Below are 20,715 nucleotides of genomic sequence, written 5' to 3' on the forward strand. Positions count from 1 at the left end.
ATCGGCACCCACCACTTTGTAGTTCTTCAAGCGGGTAATGGAACATCTATTCCATAGCCATCTCATGGTGTTGTACTTTCACTGCCATTCACCAGGTCGGAGAAGTATTCCCTCCATAATCCCAGTATTCTCCGGACATCCGTTACCAGATTAACTCATCGACCCCTACATGATAATGCTCCGGTCTTGAAACATTCTGTAAATCGCTTAATTTTTTCATACATTTTAGAGCATTACTCACGTCGGTCAGTCAGGAGACATGTCTTCGATCTATCACAACATGATCGATTTGATTGCGCGTGTTTCGATCAGGAGACAGCCACGTAGTTTGAAGAATTTCTGTATGTACATATATCAGATATGGGAGAGTTTACAATGTATTTCGTTTTTGGCAAAATATTGCATACGCGTGGGTAGGTGTCCACAGCTAACGAACGACAACAACAAAAGTTGCAAGCTAAGTCAATTGTTTGCAACATAAAAAATTATTAACGAAATGTTGCTGCTGATTGTGCGAAGGCGTTTTCGTTTGGCGTGTGTTACTATTGTTGTTGGCTGCCGTTTGCTGTGGTCCGGAATGCTCTTTAATGACATTTGTTGTTGGTGCAGCTATCAGTCGTAGCCACCGCTGTTGCAACTGCGTTCTCCGACATTGCCATGTTGCTGATGCCGCATGATAAACGCTGTCCATGTTCAATTAGTAAAAGTGTTACATAGTAACTGACAGGCGGCCGCAAAAGTAGTAACAATAGACAGCAGTCATTGCAGGCATAAGCACAACAACACACGAGAACGCCCACCACAATAAAGCAGCAATTGTTGTTATTGGCGAAGTTAAAAGCGATAATGGCTGCTGATGAGTTTCTTACAGACGGATTTTTTGCTTTCGCCCGATGTTTGAGGTGTTTGGTGATAAATGTTTTAGCAAATTTGTTGCTTTGTCGTTTTTAATATGTTGTTGTGTAATGTAAAAAAAATATTATTCACTTTGACGAAGGGTATTCAACCATTGTTACCACTGTAATTGCAAATGTGATATGGGCGTTTTCTTTGATTGTTGTTGTGTGGGTTGTGACGTCAGCAGGGTCACCCTCATCATCTCTATGCCACACACATTGTTGCAAATGTTTTAAACACACTAATTGGTAAAAAGTGAAATTTTAAAATTTTTACTCAACACTTTTATTTGCTGTCAGTGTCAATTAGAAACATAAAAGTTTTGTAAATTAATATTTATTACAGCTGTTAAATATTTCTAACCGCACTTTATATTATTTTAAAACTCTCACAACAAAGTTGCTACGAGAGTATAATAGTTTTTCTCACATAACGATTGTATGTAACACCCACAACTAAACTAGTTAGATATAGGGTTATATATACCAAAGTGATCAGGGCGAAGAAGTGGAGTTCAAATCCGGATGTCTGTCTGCCCGTCCGTCCTTCCGTACAATGTGTAACTTGAGTAAAAATTAAGATATCTTAATGAAACTTGGCACACTTGTTTCTTGGCACCTTACGAAGGTTGCTTTCGAAGATGGACCACTGCCACTCCCACAAAATGGCGAAAACCGAAAACACATAAAGTGCCATAACTAAGCCATAAATAAAGCTATGGAAATAAAATTTGGTACAAAGGATCGCACTATGAAGGGGCATATGTGGATGTAATTTTTTTGGGGAAGTGGGCGTGACCCTCTCCCTCCCTAGTTTTTTGTACATATCTCGCAAACTACTAAAGCTATATCAACTTTCTAGAGACTTTTATTTTAGGTACTACCTTATACAGTCCAATAATGGAGGAAATCGGATAATAACCACACCTACCTCCCATACAAAGGTTATGTTGAAAACTACTAAAAATACTTTAATTCAGTAAGGAAAACCATCAGAAGCCTTAAATTTCATTACAAAGATGGTACAAAAGTGCTGCACTCAAAATGGTATACAAAATTTTATATGGGCGTGGTTCCGCCCACTTGTTGGCTAAAAACCATATCTCCGAAATTACTCGACAAATTTCAATGAAATTTGGTTTGTGATATTTTCCTTGCATCCCAATGATACGTTGTGAAAAAAGGCCAAATCGGTTCACAACCACGCCTACTTCCTATATACCACTACTTTACTTTACAATATACATATAAAGTACTAGTGAAGATATCGGAAAAGAACTTTGTCGAAATTGGTCCATAAGTTTTCAAGACCTATATATCGAATAAGAGGACCTCAGTACTTTTAACACATTTTTTACCGAAATTAGAGTTAAGTCTCTCAGATATTTTAAAGAAATTCTGAGGGAATATGTTTCTTCTAATAACACTGGTTTACAGCAAAAATGTTCCATGAACGCCACTATCCAATTTGTATGTGAAATGGCTCGCTAATTTCGAAAATCGAGTTAATTTTTTTTTTTATGGATACGTTTTTGAGATATTTGCAATTTACCGTTATTCGACAAAAAAAAAGGTGTCTTCATTTAATCATGTATATCTCACTGACTAGTTGAGCAATTTTACTGCAAATTGTAGAAAATAAAAGTGAATGAAATTTCCTAAAAATATTGCCTACTCCATTTTTCCATAGGCCTTATAATTTCTGAGATATTGATTAATCACTTCGAGTTTTTAAATTTTTTTATGAAAAAATTAAAAAAAAATAAACTTTGGCAAGAAAAAAAATTTAAAACAAAAGATATTTTTTAATTTTTTTTTTTTATTTTATATGAGTCCTGTTTCTTTATACAAAATTAAGCCAAATCCATGGATAAATAGGAAAGTTGTACATGATCAAATAAATATATCCAAGTCGCGCAAAGTCAATGTATACGTATATGCGTATGTAGTGTGTAAAGTAGTGGTGGGATTGTTTTTGAATATCATAAGAATAAACTAATAACGCTATTCGTTAAAAAAAAATTAAATAAATATATCTTGGTAAATTCATTAATTTTTTTAAGGCCAACGTCAACAGCAGGTAGTATTTTCTTTTCCCGGCTCGTTAATATGAAGGAACTTTTTTGTTTAGGTAGGTTTTGCCTTTTTTATTTTTTCGCGATCAAGCTATGTATAAGGATAAATGCCCCTTGAAAGTTCATAATATCTGTAAGGCTCGCCGGTTCCAGTTTATAATTACAATATAAAAAACCGTGATCTATTTTTTAAAATAAAATGAGTAAACGTACGCGAGAGTTTGAGTGTACCAACGATCCGGATATGTTCTGTTACATATGCGGTGAATATACTCTTGTACGGCATCGGAAGCAGTTTAGAGATTCGATCCAATCTATATATTCAAAATATTTTGGTATTGATCCTAAAAATATTGATAAACCATGGACTCCGAATATTTTGTGTTTCTTGTGTCGAATAATATTGGTTCAATGGGAATCAGGATCAACAAAGTACGTATTAAAATTATGAAACTATGCTTCTTTTTATTTAATAGTAATTTTTAATTTTTTCAGGCGATACATGAAATTTAATGTACCAATGATATGGCGAGAACCTACATGCCACTCAGAAGATTGTTATATTTGTATGACAAAAGTACTTGGCTTTAGAAAATCAAGAAAAGTGATTTATGCTAACGTGTCTGCCGTTTCATTGCCAGTTCCAAATTCAGCTGAAGTTGCGTTGTCAACAACAGTGGAAAACGAGAGAAACGTTCTATCACAAGCGCAACTAAAACGATGGTGTCACCCCATGTTAAGGTGACATATTACAGAAATCGTCACGAACTATTTGCCAAACACTATACGAAGGAAGACAATGTATGCTATTGCAAAGACATTCCAGGATTATTCAAAGAGTTTGGTCAACCATAGGATTCCGAGGAGTGGCGATTGTTCATAGACAACAATAAACTGAGCTCGAAGGCCGTATAACTGCATAATGGCAACAAAAAGCCCTCGATCCCGATCGCGCAGAAGAATCGATACCAAGGTTTCTGGGACGTCGGTATGATGGGTGACTACTGTTGGTTTCTCATAAGAGAAACCGATCCTAAACTAAATAAACGACAAAACAAAACACATAATCATTTCGACTATAATGTAAGAACATCACATAACACACACATAATAACACATTATTTTAATATATATTACTAATATATAAATAAATGAATTTATAAAAACTAAAAACGACATGAAAATTGACTTTTTACTTAACAGAAACAGCGCATAGCTAGATATCCCACCCCTACTTTACACACTACATACGCATATACGTATACATTGACTTTGCGCGACTTGGATATATTTATTTGATCATGTACAACTTTCCTATTTATCCATGGATTTTGTTCGTTGGTAGCTTAATTTTTTATAAAGAAACAGGACTTCATATAAAATAAAAAAAAATTAAAAAATATCTTTTGTTTTAAATTTTTTTTTTGCCAAAGTTTATTTATTTTTTAATTTTTTCATAAAAAAATTTAAAAGCTCGAAGTGATTAATCAATTTCTCAGAAATTATAAGGCCTATGGAAAAATGGAGTAGGCAATATTTTTAGGAAATTTCATTCACTTTTATTTTCTATAATTTGCAGTAAGATTGCTCAACTGGTCAGTGAGATATACATGATTAAATGAAGACACCTTTTTTTTTGGTCGAATAACGGTAAATTGCAAATATCTCAAAAACGTATCCATAAAAAAAAAATGAACTCGATTTTCGAAATCAGCGAGCCATTTCACATACAAATTGGATAGTGGCATCCGCGGAACACCCGCTTGAAGAACAACAAAGCAGTGGGGGCCGATAGATTACCGGCAGAACTATTCAAATACGGCGGCGAAGAACTGATAAGGTGCATGCATCAGTTTCTTTGCAAAATATGGTCGGAAGAAAGCATGCCTGACGATTGGAATCTCAGTGTGCTCTGCCCAATCAATAAAAAGGGAGATCCCACAATCTGCGCCAATTACCGTGGGATCAGCCTCCTAAATATCGCATACAAGGTTCTATCGAGCGTACTGTGTGAAAGACTAAAGCCCACCGTCAACAAACTGATTGGACCTTATCAGTGTGGCTTTAGACCTGGAAAATCAACAACTGACCAGATATTCATCATGCGCCATATCCGAGAAGACCCGTGAAAAGATGATTGACACACACCACCTTTTTGTTGATTTTAAAGCAGCTTTCGACAGCACGAAAAGGAGCTGCCTTTATGTCGCGATGTCTGAATTTGGTATCCCCGCAAAACTAATACGGCTGTGTAAGTTGACGTTGAGCAACACCAAAAGCTCCGTCATGATTGGGAAGGACCTCTCCGAGCCGTTCGATACCAAACGAGGTTTCAGACAAGGTGACTCACTATCGTGTGACTTCTTTAACCTGATGCTGGAAAAAATTATAAGAGCTGCAGAGCTAAACCGAGAAGGTACAATCTTCTACAAGAGTGTACAGCTCCTGGCGTACGCCGATGATATTGATATCATCGGAAGCAACAACCGCGCCGTTTGTTCTGCTTTTTCCCGCATGGATAAGGAGGCGAAGCGAATGGGTCTGCAGGTGAATGAGGACAAGACGAAATATCTCCTGTCATCAAACAAACAGTCGGCGCATTCGCGTCTTGGCTCCCACGTCACTGTTGACAGTCATAACTTCGAGGTCGTAGATATTTTCGTATACCTGGGAACCAGCATCAACAACACGAACAATGTCAGCCTCGAAATCCAGCGCAGAATAACTCTTGCCAACAGGTGCTACTTTGGACTGAGTAGGCAATTGAACAGTAAAGTCCTCTCTCGACGAACCAAAATCAAGCTCTACAAGTCGCTTATCATTCCCGTCCTGCTCTACGGTGCAGAAGCTTGGACGATGTCAACATCAGATGAGACGACACTAGGAGTTTTCGAGAGGAAAATTTTGCGCAAGATTTATGGTCCTAAGAACATTGGCAACGGCGAATACCGCAGACGAGGGAACGATGAGCTGTACGAGTTATACGACGACATTGACATAGTTCAGCGAATAAAAAGACAGCGGCTACGCTGGCTAGGTCATGTTGTCCGAATGGACGAAAACACTCCAGCCCTGAAAGTGTTCGATGCAGTACCCGCCGGAGGAAGCCGAGGAAGGGGAAGGCCTCCACTCCGTTGGAGGGACCAGGTGGAGAGCGACCTGGTTACACTTGGGATCTCCAACTGGCGCCGAACTGCGAAGGAGAGAGAGAGATGGCGCACTATCGTCGATTCGGCTATAACCGGCTAAACGGTTGCAACGCCAATCACATACATACATACATCCGTGGAAGAAAAAACAAATTCAAATTTGTGATCCAGTGTAATATGTCTCCGTGACAACAATGAGTGAAATCGGAAACTTCATCTATCTCCCATATACTTAATATTAGAGTTTTCAAACTTTCAATGGGCTTTATACTATATATATGCCGAATATGTGAGTCAAATTGTTTGTTATATTAATTACTTTGAAGTAGGGCGAGTTGCTGCTTTGATTTTTTGAAATTTTAGTAAGAATAAAAAATTCTGACGAAGAGTATTATAATTCGAATGGCCTGTTTAACACATTTGTTGAAAGTAATTGGATTGGAAAGTATTTTAGGAGCAGACCAATACAGCAGCTAGGAGCAGTGTTGCCAGAATTATATAATTATCTTCAAAATGAAGATTTTTTCAAAAAGATATCATTAAAATTTTATATTGAAGATACGCAAATGAACTCTAAATTTCATACAAAAATTTATATTTCCTCAAAAATATTATTTCACAACTGAGTGATGAGTTTTTATGTATGAGTTTAATGAGTTTTTATGTATTTGGGTAATAAGGTCACCAATTGATATTTGAAATGATTTATGTATTAACTTAATAGATAATTAGATTTTAATTAATTTTCTATATGCACACAATACAAAAAAGTAAAAACAGATGAGGATATTTTCAATCTTTTAAACAAAGAAGTAGCGCATCCAGAAATACAAAACGACGACAAGGACGATAAGTGATGTATGGGTGCTCCACCGATAAACATTCCAAATACTAAGGAATGGCAATGTCAATAGTTTCAACGTACATTTCGGAGCAGAACTATGTGAGAAATTAGAAAGCAAGTGTGTGTGACAGCAAAAATCACATAATCGATTATGGGCTACACAAACACGCACACATACAGTAATTGAAAAATCCCTGAACAACGAAATTCAAACAAGATCATAACAGTCTGGTTTCGATTTCAAAGGATCAACTGAGCAGCGAAATGACTATTTTAAGCAGAATCGGTAATGCTGCACATGGGCACGGCTGATCTAGCGGTGCGTTGCGCTGATAAGGACGAGTGTGAGTATGGTTTGTATGTATGTGTTTATTTATTTAGATGGTCAAAGGAGTTGCCGTCATGTTCTTAGAACTTTTGAGCGCGAAACTCCAGGTTTTGTTGATGAAATATTAATGCTGATTGATGTTTTCATCTTCGATTGATGTTATTTTAAATTCCTGCCAGTGCGCTTGAATGAAATGAGATTACAACAATCATCGCCTCATATACATACACATCAGAGAGCTGCAACGGGTATATCATTTTCATGCACACTCGAATGTCCACTCTGATTTTGTTTGATCAAAGTTTTCGGTATGAATACACGTATTGATCGTTTGGAGACATGTTCAAAACGAACGAGCCTTTCGCGACACTCGAAACACAAGCATATATGCTTGTTTTAACAGAGTGCCGAGTTGACACTCGTTTGTGAACGAGCTGGCACTCTAACCCGATCGTATTGAATGTGATCGAGTCACACACGAGTGTGCACAAAATTTCAGAATATGTATGTATGTAATTGGCAGTCATGCTATTATTGCGTAGTGATTGTCAACGATTATTGGTTTTGTTTATTTTGTTTACTTTTTATAATTCATAATGACAACGATAGAAAATTCGGGTTGTGAGAACATTTCCAATTGCACAAACACCTTATCTGGTCTACACCTGAAATTTGTGATTTAAAAAAAATTAAAATATTTAAGTGCAATGAAATGTTTTTTATTTATGATTTATGAATTAATAAATAAAATAAGTTTTGAGTGAATTCTATTCTTAAATTGAATTATTCTTTTATAATATGTACTATGTACGTCTAATATTCAAATTATTCAACCAAAAAAGCTAAGACAGAACGCGACATCCCGACGCCAACAAACATACATACATATGTGTGTACGTATGTTTATCTATTATTTTTTGGTCTTCGAGTGCCACTCGAGTGTTTCGATCACAATCAACACGTGCACGACACACCCGAAAATATAATATACATAAAATCCGAGTTTGCTGCTTGCACTCGAAAATAGGACCGTCGTGATTGTTCGTTTGCGTTATTTTCGCTTCGGGTTTCAAACTCGATCGAACACGTGTTTGAAGAGTGTTTCGACACACTCGTACCGAATTTAAGCTCGTGTGATTGAACACACTCGAACATACCCGAAGCTGCTCTCTGATACACATGCTTTGGATAATATTGTAACGGATTTCCAAAATCTGTCGTTTACTCTAAAACTCTACCCTGAGTTCGATCACTGGATTGTCAAATAAAAGTCACACTTTAATGGCTATACACTAATCTTTATTTCCAATTCCTTATAACTTAACACTTTAGTACTCAATACTCTACTTTACAATTCTAACTTATAACTTGTTTACACTTTGCTCGACAACTCTCTCTCCTTAGAATTGTCCTCACTCGACAACTCTCTTATCAGAACTGTGTCTTGCTGCCAGCCCGGCAGCCCTTATATAGTCGATTGCTAGCATGTTATCGTCACTCGAACATTCTGGCAACTACGAATATCGATGTCTAGATAGATCTGGCAAGTTATCGATTTCGATTGTCAATTCTAGTTTGTTCTGGTGCCATTTTCGTTACAATATGTTTATGGTGGAATTTTCATTTGAAGGACGTAATGGTAGCAGGCAATAAACGTTTATCGCAGCGACATTTCAACTCTAGTTTGTGATATCGAATTTCATACTTTTGGTGCATATCTTAATTATTCTAGATGTTCGTGTGACCAAATTCTTTGCTGTGTTTCAAATATAGATCCTCTCGCTTGTTCTCTTCTCAGTCATCTCTTATCTTGCCCAATTAGGAATTCTAAGAAGTAATAAAATTAAAACAAATTCTCAAACCTTAACATGCGTTTATCTTCGGACTATGGTACTTTTATGACCTATTGCAGCCGCTAATCTGCGGTTAGGCCGAATAAACAAACTTTCTCAGTAGTGTTTATGCTTTGATAAGCATTACTTTTATTATTATCTTCATTAAGTGCACACAGGAAATGTATTATGCAGCATCATATGTATATACATATGATTCTTTCTTTCATTATAATACAAAGTTTGTATATTTCTGTTCATTACAAGAAAACACCAAAGAACTCATAACAACATTGTTGTGTTTTTTTTTTATAAATTACAATTTTATAAATTACAGACACAATCATACAAATACTTTTATTATCTCTAACACATGCAACAGCCACCTTGCATTTCCCGCTAACAGTGAGGCCCATATATGTGCGCAGGTATTCATTTTTAGTATTCACTTTCGTTTATAAAACTGCATTATATTTGCTGAAGCATTGTGAGGAATGTGCCTCTCATACACATACATGTGTACTACACATTCATACATACATAAGTACATAGTTAGATGATAGTATCTGGCGCGTTGTTTACTTGCTGATTATACATTTTCACAGGTGAATTGTTGTTTAACGAAAAACATTCTTGTTAGCAAACATTTGTCAAGACGTTAATGAGTACTCTAATTGTTTTTGGTCTGAGCTCCAACAATCTGAATTATTTAAGCAGTTAATAGCAGAGAAAAAAAGTTAGTAAAAAATTATATTTTATTATTTAGAAATTAAAATTAAATAGATTATACATATTTTGGCCCATATTGATAGTACTGGGACAGTTTACTAAGTTATATTAAGATATATAATACAGTAAAAGCAAATATAGGGTTTTCTTAAATGCTCTCCTATACACGCTTAGATTACTTCATTCTTCATTCACTCTACCTTTCACCACTGAATAAGTTCAAACGAACATTATTTTCTCATAAATTAAGTTAATATTTAAAGCAAATACGTAAGATTGCCACCAAACATTTGGCGACTACATTCTTAAAATGAAAATTGGAAATATTCGCAAAGTATTGAAAATTTGATACTTGGATTCCATATTTTTATTCACTATTATAAAGTTCATAAAGATCAATATTTCAATAATTCCATTACATCAGGAAACAAGAATTATTATGAATATTCATATTTTTATGGAAGTTGGAAAAATTGTTTCACTAACAGTCATTTAAAAGAAAGACGATTTTCGTTAAAAAGGAAGGAGAATAGTTTCCTATCTAGGGTAATTTCTTGCGTTCTTTAGTATGTGATTCAAAGTGTCACAGTCTAGCGAAGGTCAATAATACAAATAGATATTCATTCACAGCTTCTTCTAAAAAATGAGTTTTACTACTCTGATTAGACAGAGGCATGCGCTACAGTACGATGGTTATTTTCTTTTTTGAATATTGTGCTCCAAGTATACCGCTATACCAATTCGCTCTGCAATAGTGAGCCAACTCCGAGATCGTGCTATAGTATTCATGTTTACTACAACGAATAAAAAACCGACATCGGTTCACTAACCAGTTCACAGAAGTTAACACCATAAACAACATAATATTTGTATATTTTGATAGCTAAACAAAAGCTGTGACTTTTGTTTTGATAACAATATTTGCAACAATGTAAGGCTGATGAATGAACATGGGTGGTAAAAAAAGTATAACAATATTTAGAGCAAAAAATAGAAACTAGGAAAAAAAAAGTTCAATCATAAATTGTCAAAAGGCTGAAAAACTTCGATGGTACAGAACAGAACGTCCAATTAAACTATTCAAAATACAATTTTGTTTCATTTTTAAGTATATATCCTACTAAATTAGGGATCACGATTTTGTTTTTCATTCAATTCATAAATTTTTCAAATTCAATCATGATGCTTCATTATCTGATTGTGATCAACAAAGAAGAGAGTTCGATCAAACATGTACTTTTATACCAGATTCAGCAAAAAATTCTAAATTGGTTGTGCGGTGGCAACACCACATTATCTATTGTTGCGTTGTAATCGTATTCTTCAAACAAGCTGTTCGCACTGGTTCGAATGGCATCATGCGGCGCACAGGTTCGATCGCGGTTCTCGACTCCAAAGGCGTTAGTTCGCGTTGAGTTGCGTTGGTGCTGCCATGTTAGTCACAGAGGGCAATGTTGCCAACGAGCATCGTGTGTTTAGATCGGTCGGATAATTTTTGTTCGCGTTTTGGATATTTTATGTAGACATAGCTTCGTTGTGAATGTATCGAAAAAAAAGCAACGAACGGAGTGGAATTGTTTTTGTGTGTAAGCAAAATCAAATTAAAAAAAATTATATTTTCCAATTTCTTTGCAAAGTGCGAATAAATGCAAACGATTGTTCAGTTTGTATTGCGGTAAATACGCGACTGTGTGATAATACGAGATAGTGAGAATAAGCGTGTGCTGCGGAATTAAACAAATTCATTGTTCAAACGCAGTAAAGAAAAATTTTACTTGTTGTTTGTGTTGAGCTTTTTGGAAAAACAAAATTAAAGTGAAATTACAAGCTCCGCTGCACAGCTGAGGATATATATTTGGAAATGTGAAAAGTGAATGAAAAATAATTGAAAATTAATAAATAAGTAAATGAATGAGAAACAAGTGCGAAATTAGTGCTAGTGCATGATGACAAAATTGCGAAGAGTGCGTTCCTTTTGAAGAATTCAGAAATTTGTTTGCTGTTTGCATTTCACTAGTGTGAAACAGAAAAACGACAACAAAAAGACGTGAGCGATAAGCACAACATTTCAGCAACAACAACACGCAGTTCCACCGACTACGAAAATATTTTATCACATTTGTCCCCCACGCCTGTTATTTCGTTTATGATTTTCCAAATAAATTTTGTTTTTGCTTGGAAAAAGTGCAACAAAAGCAACAAAATAAAAACAAAACACAATTGTAGAAAACGCATTCATCGATCGGAGCGTTTGTTTATTTTTTTTTTGGAAATGACGCGCGAAAAGTGAACAACAACAACAAAAACAGTGAGCAGTGCGTAAAAATATATTCTACGTGTGTGTGTGAATAGAGTGAAGGCAGGAAATAAAATATAAATAAAGTAAAAGAGAATAGAATGTAAACGTACAACAAAGCAAACGTCTCGCGCTGTCATTCACAAATATTATAAGCACTCGCCCTTCTGTGTTATCACGAATAAATGCTTACTGAAATTAAATAATTAAATATTTTCTATTATCTTTCTAATGTGACGCATATGCCACGTTTGTATGTCGGTAAAACAATCGAAAGAGAGTTTATGAGTGGAAAAGTGAAATTAAAATTGTTTGTAGAAAAATTAACGCAAATTGTGTTCAAATTCGGAATTAACAGTGTAAATCTATTTTCAGTAGAGCTATATGCCTCTTCAAAATTGTGTTCGAAAAGAAATTAAGTGTCAAAAATTCGATTGGAAGAATTGAAAATTTGGTTGTAACTATAAAAAATATTTTATAATAAATTCACAACTTAACAACACAAATAAAAGAATCTATCAAAATTAATAGTGTTCGTGTTGCATAAAGAGTATTCATATTCAATTAAAAGTATTAATCGAAAATACATATGTTTGTTGTTTAAAAATATTAAAAATGTTTTAAAAATAATAACAAGTGCAAACTTTGACGACGAGTTCATAATAAAATTAAACGCGATTGCAGAAACCTGAAAGGTGAGTGAGTTTTGTTATATTTTTCTTTAAAAGGCCAGTGTTGTGTTCATAAGTTTCCGTTGTTACTTTAACTTATCAGCTTAAAATGACAATAAACATAAAATAAATAGTAAATAAGCATATAATTCTGTTAAGGTTTGTGTAAAATTGTGAATATGTATGTTCAATGCTCCGTACGTATGTAGATCATTGACCCTTAGTGCTTATGAGACAGATTTGGAAATCCGGAAGAATGTTAATGTATTTAAGAGAGAAATTGCATTAAAGAAACTCTATAATAAAACGATATTAATTATTTAAAAATGTTTAATAAATAATGTGTAAAATTGATATATTAGCTTATATTTTTAATTGAACGTTTTAGTAATATTTTAGTGCAAATTCTTTAGAAAACATTAATTGAATATTACTTTTTTATTTAGACATTCTATTTGACAAGTATGTGACAAATTCAAATGCAAATCATAAATCAATCAAAAACTGAAAGCGAGGACGGATTAAATTAATTAAAATTAATATTTTCATAATGTAATTCCGACAAAAATCATGTGAAGTGTTTTGAGCTAAGTTTCACAGCTTTATAGTGTTATTCAAAGTGGTGCACAATTCCGATTACTATGGCGCCGCGATCTGAGGGCACCGTTGGAAGAGGACGTCCTCCCGATTAAAAAATATATAGGGTTATAGGTACGCCCAGACGCCTAGTTTTCGAGATATTCCGCTTTAAAGATGAAAAAATCAAAATTTTCAACAAGCAATTTCACACGCTTTAACACATTTTACGCTCTTTTTCACTTCAAATATTTGAGATTACATTACTAACATTCAATAAAATTCAAATTTTACATTTATTTAAAGTTTTTTAAACAAAAATTACTTATTTTAAAAATTACTTTTCACTCTAAGATTTAAGATTTAAGTGCAAAAAGGAGTTATACGCGAAAAAACTTTGGACACCCCGGTTTTGGCTCGACCAGGGTTATTTTTTTAAAGCGCGGCCAAAGGCCGCCAGTTTTTATATACATACTTGATGCAGAAGAAAGTTCTACGACAAAAAACTATGATATGCAAATAAATAAATAAAACACAGTCATTAAAAAATCTATCATCTATGGTTTCTAACATGTGGCAACGCTCGGTTTCCACATAATTGTAAACACAGAAACCCTTTTCAGACATTAGTGTGCTAAGTGATTTTTAAAATAAGTAATTTTCGCTTAAAAAACCTTAAATAAATCTATATTTTGAATTAAATTGAATGTTAATAGTGTAATTTTCAATATGTGAAGTGAAAAATGTGAAAAAATAGCGTTAAAGTGTGTGAAATACCATGTGTTACTTATAGAAAAAATTGGACTTTTAAACATGAATATTTCAAAAACTATAAGTCCAATCAAGAATATTTATATATATTCCTCCTCTTTCACCCGATACTCCATTTATACCGATCGGAGTTGCCAAACACCGACCGCCAAAGTAATCGGAATCGTGCCCAAAATAGTAAATAAATATTATTTTTCTTACTCTGTTGTTCTTTTACACATGTAAAAATCAATTAAATTTTTTTAATGTGAAGTGGTCAATAATACAATAATCATAGCTGATTTACTTTTCAAAATGAAGCCGTTTTTGATTTTTGTTCAAAAGTAATTTTTTCTTCTCTAGTTATTTAAGTGAAATAAATCTTTTATTTTTATTTGTACTAAACAACCTAAACCTCAAACAACTTTGCATCTCTGAACAATCCAATCAGCAGTGTTCCTTAATTAATTTGTCCGTCATATACTTAGTTAATGACTATTCATATTTGTATTTGTTTTGCATTCATTTAATAACTGTCAATCGGAATTTTTCGCACCTATTTATTTAGCTGCTACCTACACTCTTTCAGCACACACACTTTCCATTCATCCATATGCTCTGATAACCCAATTATGGGTGTGACATGATGACAAGCATGAAACTTGAATGCCAATAACACAGTTAGTCGAACAAAATTCTTTGAGATTGCAATGTACTATTTGTCAAATGTGTGCTCACAATTAGTGTCTGATGTGTGCGAAGAATTTTTTATTAATATCGGATGGAGTGTTGTATGCACATGTACTGTATATACATACATACATATTTATGTATCTCTAGGTACTCAAGATTATTGGACAATGAAACACATTATTCTTATAGGTATACATATGTACATGTATCTAACAATTATGTGGAAATACTTTTCTGGGCAGTATTTTCCTGATTACATCTGTTTGTATATAAATATGTGTAGTTCGAACATTTGAAAAGTATCTTCAAAACAATTAGGCTATTACCTTTAACTAATTCACTCTTATTATTTTTTCTAATCTTATTTCCTTTAAATACATTTCTTTGCACTGTATGTATGTACATACATATGTACAAAATTTATTATGGATTTTGCTGTTTGTGCGCCGTGTGGCGATTACCAATTGCCGATTGCAGTTTTACGGCGTCGTCGTTGCCATCGTCGCGACGTGGGTCATCAATTGTCACTTCCTGTGTTGAGTCGTATTGTCATTTTTGCATAAACATTTATTTACTTACAAATTGTCATTTGTTCTGCCACTCTTCTCCGTTTTCCTCTTTCCACTACCTGTTTAAGCGTTGACTCTCCCGCATTCTGCTTCTATTTCCTGTGTATTTTTATATATTTTTTTGTTGTTAATCCCGTATTATATTTATATATATATACCTTGTATCGGAATGTAGCTTGACGCCTAGTTGACTGTTTGGTTGTTGCTTCTAGTAATAAGTGTTCAAGTCTGTTTTTTGTATGTATTATCTATATTTATTAGCCCCGGTTTGCACATATGTGACGCATACTTTAGCATAAAATTCGAGTGGGATCTGTTTTACAACATATTTTGTATATGAAAGTATAACCAATCGCCAGTATGCATATATGTTTGTGTGAAAGTGTGGTTTATAAGTGAGAACACGAGGTGCGGGTGCTACCAGCAAATACTCGCCCAGACATATGCAAGTAGGCACTCGTACATGTGTCAGCTATTGACTGAAGTAACCAGTTACTCCAAGCCTGTCGGTCTGTCAGTCATTCACTTAGTCCTCTATTCGCCATTGCAAGCGACGCACAGTGGGGCCAATGGAGATCATTTCTCGGATTAATTAAAAAAAAATATATGAAGATCCTTCAAAACTAAGTATACTTGCTTAAAGTACACAAAATTCTACATCAGTAGGCAAAAAAATAAATGTCAAATACGTAATAGTGCTTACGTAGTGAAGCTACAAACTTGATATTTGTGAAACAAAAATCTAATTTTTTGTTTTTTAAAGCCGCAGATCTTTTGTACGTAAATTGTGTTTTTGTAAAGTAATTCTAAAAATTTGTAAAACTTAACCATGGAACCATCAAACTCAGGTAATAATTGAACTAGTTTGCTAAATTGTGTGTAAAGTTATAATTGCAAAAGTATGTTTTTTTTTGAGATTATATATATGGAGTCCAAAAAAAAATTAATTTTCTTAGTTTAAGTAGACAAAAAGTTGGTAGTTCAATTGAGTTCAGATAAGATTTAAACACCATTGGAAAGCCTGAACAATTAAATGTTATTTTAGAGAAATTTAGGTTGCGCATCAGTGCGCCTCAGAAGATATCCTCGCATTTGTAATAATATTCCGTATGCAATTTATAAATTAAATTTGCTTCTGGACTGTAGCTTGTGCGCCTAACGGTTTTGTTGTTGTTTTTGTTGTTACATTTACTGTTGTTGTTTATATTGTTGGAGTTTCTTTGTTTTTATTGTTGTTATTTTATATTTTTATTTTTTGTTTTGTTTTAATATACCATATTTTAAGAGTCATGTGATTAAATTTTGCAGGAACATGCTCAAACGTCGTTTTTTTTACTCGCCTCAGCTTGTACAATATTTTCAATTGTGTCAGCTGTAGGACAATGGATGATAAAATCATGCATTTAAAGAAGAGCTAAAAAAACGTACTGGTTATTCTGAAGACAACTCTCAAATTTTCAATGAACGAATAAAAAAATTTGTATTTGAGTTTAAGAAAAAATGGAACAAGGCCCATAGAAGGGAAGATAGATTTCTATCTGATATTAATAAGAATTGGCTACAATCGTCAATTGGGTTTCCACTAGGTCAAGCATGTAAAAGAGGTCGAAAAGAAATTTCATTTAGTGACTCTAGTGATTCGTCTAAATTAAAAAAAAAAAACTAAAATTTTAAGAGATACCACAGAGTTACCAGTTTTACTTCATGCAGCAGAAACTAAATTAAGAACAACCGGCTCCGTAGAAAAATCAAAAGCGATACGTAGTATCGTACATTTTTCACCATCAACAGCCAAAAGGTTTAACGAAAGTTTAAAGAAACCTGTAGTCAGTACAAAAATGTCAAATCTTAAAGCTCTAGCTGTCTTCGTAGAAGCTAAGCTATCTCGCTACCAATACAATGTTGTTAGACAATCTGCTCCAGATAAGTTTCCGTCATATAAAATTATACAAAACGAGAAAAAAAGTGCTATCCAGAATATCGGTGCATTACAATAAGCGAAACTTCCGCTGAAGTAAGTTTACAAGCACTATTAAACCACACAACAGAACGATTAATACAAATTCATGAAAACCGTATTGACTCGTTAATTAACCAAAAACTCCAACTGTATACTAAATGGGGATTTGATGGAAGCTCTGGTCACAGTTCGTACAAGCAAGCTTTTCATGGATGTGATGGTATCGATTCCTCCGTATTTTTAACTACAATTGTGCCTCTAAAACTTATGTTGGCTGAACAAGTAATTTGGAAAAATCCTCGACCATTATCAACTAGATTTTGTAGGCCCCTAAAAATTGAATTTGTGAAGGAAACCAAATCTGTGGCGATTACGGAAAAGGAAAGGGTAGAACAAGAAATTAAGAATTTAATTTGTACAATTATACTAGTTAATGACAAAGTTGTATATGTGGATCACAAATTAATTTTGACAATGATTGATGGGAAGGTGTGCAATGCTTTAACTGGAACTACATCAACACAAAAGTGCTATTTATGTGGGGCAACTACTAAGGATTTTAACAATATAGAAGACATGATCGAAAGACCTGTAAATGTAGAAAACTTGAAATTTGGCTTATCTATTCTTCACGGCTGGATTAGATTTTTTGAAAGCCTCCTACATATTTCATACAAATTGCCGATACAGAAATGGCAAGCTAGAACCGATTCAGAAAATCAAATCGTTTCTGAGACGAAGCGAAAAATTCAGAAGCAATTTAAAGAAAATTTAGGATTAATAGTGGACCAACCAAAACCTGGCTTTGGAAACACAAATGATGGTAATACCGCCAGACGTTTTTTTTTAAATGCAGAAAAGTCTGCTGAAATAACCTCTATAAATTTAAATTTGATAAAGCAAATGCACATTCTTTTAATTGTGGTATCTAGTGGGTATGAAATAAACAACAAAAAATTTCGATTTTTTTCACGTAAAACAGCAAAACTTTTTGTTAAGTTGTATCCGTGGTACAACATGCCCCCGACTTTGCACAAATACATTATACACGGACCTGAAATTATTGATAACGCACTTTTGCCTATTGGCCAATTATCAGAAGAAGCACAAGAAGCTCGCAATAAAGATTTTAAAAAATATCGGGAATTCCATTCAAGAAAGTGCAGCCGCGAAAAGTCTAATCAAGATATTCTCAATTCTTTTTTTTTAACCTCAGATCCAATAATTTCAAGCATGCGAAGATTGCCAAAAAAGAACTTGCAAAATTTACCAGAAGAGGCTGTCGATTTAATTATAAGTGATGAGTATGGAAATAGCGATGATGATAGTGAAGATGTTGATGATGATGATAATGATGATGATGATGATGACGTCGACGATGACGATGATGATGTTAGTGAAGGTGACAATTATTACAATGAGAGTTTAGATACAGATGACATCGATATTAAATAAGAACTTTTTGGAATTGCTTCAATTCTATAGTCATATATAGTAAACCATTATTTTAATATTACAGCTGCATCCAAATCTTCTTAAAAACTATTTGTTGTGACTAACTGGATTTGAATAAAATATAAAATAATCAAAAATTATAAAAATAAAGCTCCAGTTAATTAATCCGAGAAATGATCTCCATTGGCCCCACTGTGCGACGATCGGATCACGTCATATATTTTCTTATTGTAAATGCCCCTTTATTCTTATTGTGCGTTGCTTTGTATCTTCCGACTACTTGTAGTTTACTTAAGTTACAGAAACATATGTATATATGTATGCACATATACAAATATTTAGTCTAGAGCGCACAATCGGAAACGTGAACTAATTAAAAACAATAAAAACAAGACAGTTCACAATTGCGAATTGTTCATGTTTTCGATAACCCAAAAATATATGGTAATTACACATTTAAATGCAGGGTTTTGGGCTTTTTTTCTACAATAAAGCACTCTATTGTCATTTTTTATTTCCCACACGGATAAACAAAGGATAAATAGATTTTTCAATTTTGGGCAGCTCTGAAATACGCAATTTCCAATAGTCAATGCACAAAAAAGAGTCATGAGGTTTCTTGGTGTTCACGTTTTAGAGCGTTCATATTTACGAGCGTGCGCTGTGTTTGATTATTTTTTCGAATTGAAGTATGTATATTACTTATAACGGTGAATCTTTTTATTAAGTTTTCAGCACGCCTTTTTCATAAAGTTAAAATTGAGAATAACTTAGCTTTATAATGATCGTATTTCTGTAAAGATCTTTTGGCCAAAAAAGCGGAGTTCATAGGATATTATTTCATCTGTTTTATGAACAATCCTAATGTAATTAAAAAAAACCGAATTCATAAAAAATAATGACATCACATTATCGTATAGAATTTAAAAGTAGAAATGGCTTATCTTTAATATACATATATGTATGTGTAAATATGTATATGTTAAAGCAACACAAAATCTAACATCAATATCTTTAGTGGTTTTGTTCAATTTAAAGTATTTATAATACTCACAATTATTACTTTTCGTTGTATACTTCTTTCCACATAAATATGTACATATGAGAAAACTTTCAAGATGCTTTGTATACTTCTAACAAACCCGAAACAACAACGGACGTCTTCTTACATCACAGCTACTTCAGTTGAACAAAGGCTCTATTTATACGAGAATAAAAAGAGATATGTACATAAATGCATATGTGCATAAAGAACAGCGAACTATCATATCAAACAGATCAAATCAATAAACGAGTGATCGATTGTGGCAATCACAGCTTCCTGCCACACCCCACTAGAAGAACGCCAAAACAGTTTGAAATAGCAGCAAGCAGCGCTGAACCAGTCGTAAATGAATGAGTGCGTGTGCTAACAATCAAGTATGTTGCTTCAAGTAGATGCTAGTACATACATACACACGCTTATTTATGGGCATAAGTAGACATGCTTTGAATGCTAAAGTGTAGAATGGAGGCCAGCTTGTTTTTAACGGTATGGAATTTGTAATTTAAATTCTCTGCTGTAATGAAAATGAAAATAGCCATAAACACATGAACTTATATATATGTGTGTGTGTATTGAAAGATGTACGAGTAAACAGTGCAAGCTGCACGCACACGGCGGATGTGCCACACGCAATAGCAATACACCTAAACACATACACATATGAAGCAGTGCATCTAAAGTTGCAGAAGCCCGCCCAGTGTAGAGCGAAGAGAAAAGGAAGCGTAAAAATTCCAGAATGTGCACGCATGTGTGCCAATTACACTATCGCCGCTTTTCTGCCTATTTCATTCTGTGAATTTCCTAATTATTTATGACAACTGAGATACCAGTGAAGACATCAGATTCG

General features: G+C 34.0%; 1 protein-coding gene across 11 annotated transcripts in view; it reads left to right on the forward strand.

Annotated features, from left to right (window-relative positions):
* Positions 1 to 20,715, forward strand: part of LOC105212429 (uncharacterized) — a 442,313-nt gene that overhangs the window by 225,526 nt on the left and 196,072 nt on the right. For 2 of the 11 annotated variants that reach the window (XM_054229620.1, XM_054229596.1), the window contains exon 1: positions 11,215 to 12,844. The exons of 8 other annotated variants lie outside the window; for them this stretch is intronic. The gene's annotated coding sequence lies outside the window, so the exon portion shown is untranslated. Of the gene's footprint in view, positions 1 to 11,214; positions 12,845 to 20,715 lie in introns of those variants that run through there. One more of the 11 variants, XM_054229621.1, reaches the window with a different exon arrangement.

This window comes from Zeugodacus cucurbitae, chromosome 2 (genome assembly GCF_028554725.1).
Source record: "Zeugodacus cucurbitae isolate PBARC_wt_2022May chromosome 2, idZeuCucr1.2, whole genome shotgun sequence".
Lineage (NCBI taxonomy): Eukaryota > Metazoa > Arthropoda > Insecta > Diptera > Tephritidae > Zeugodacus > Zeugodacus cucurbitae.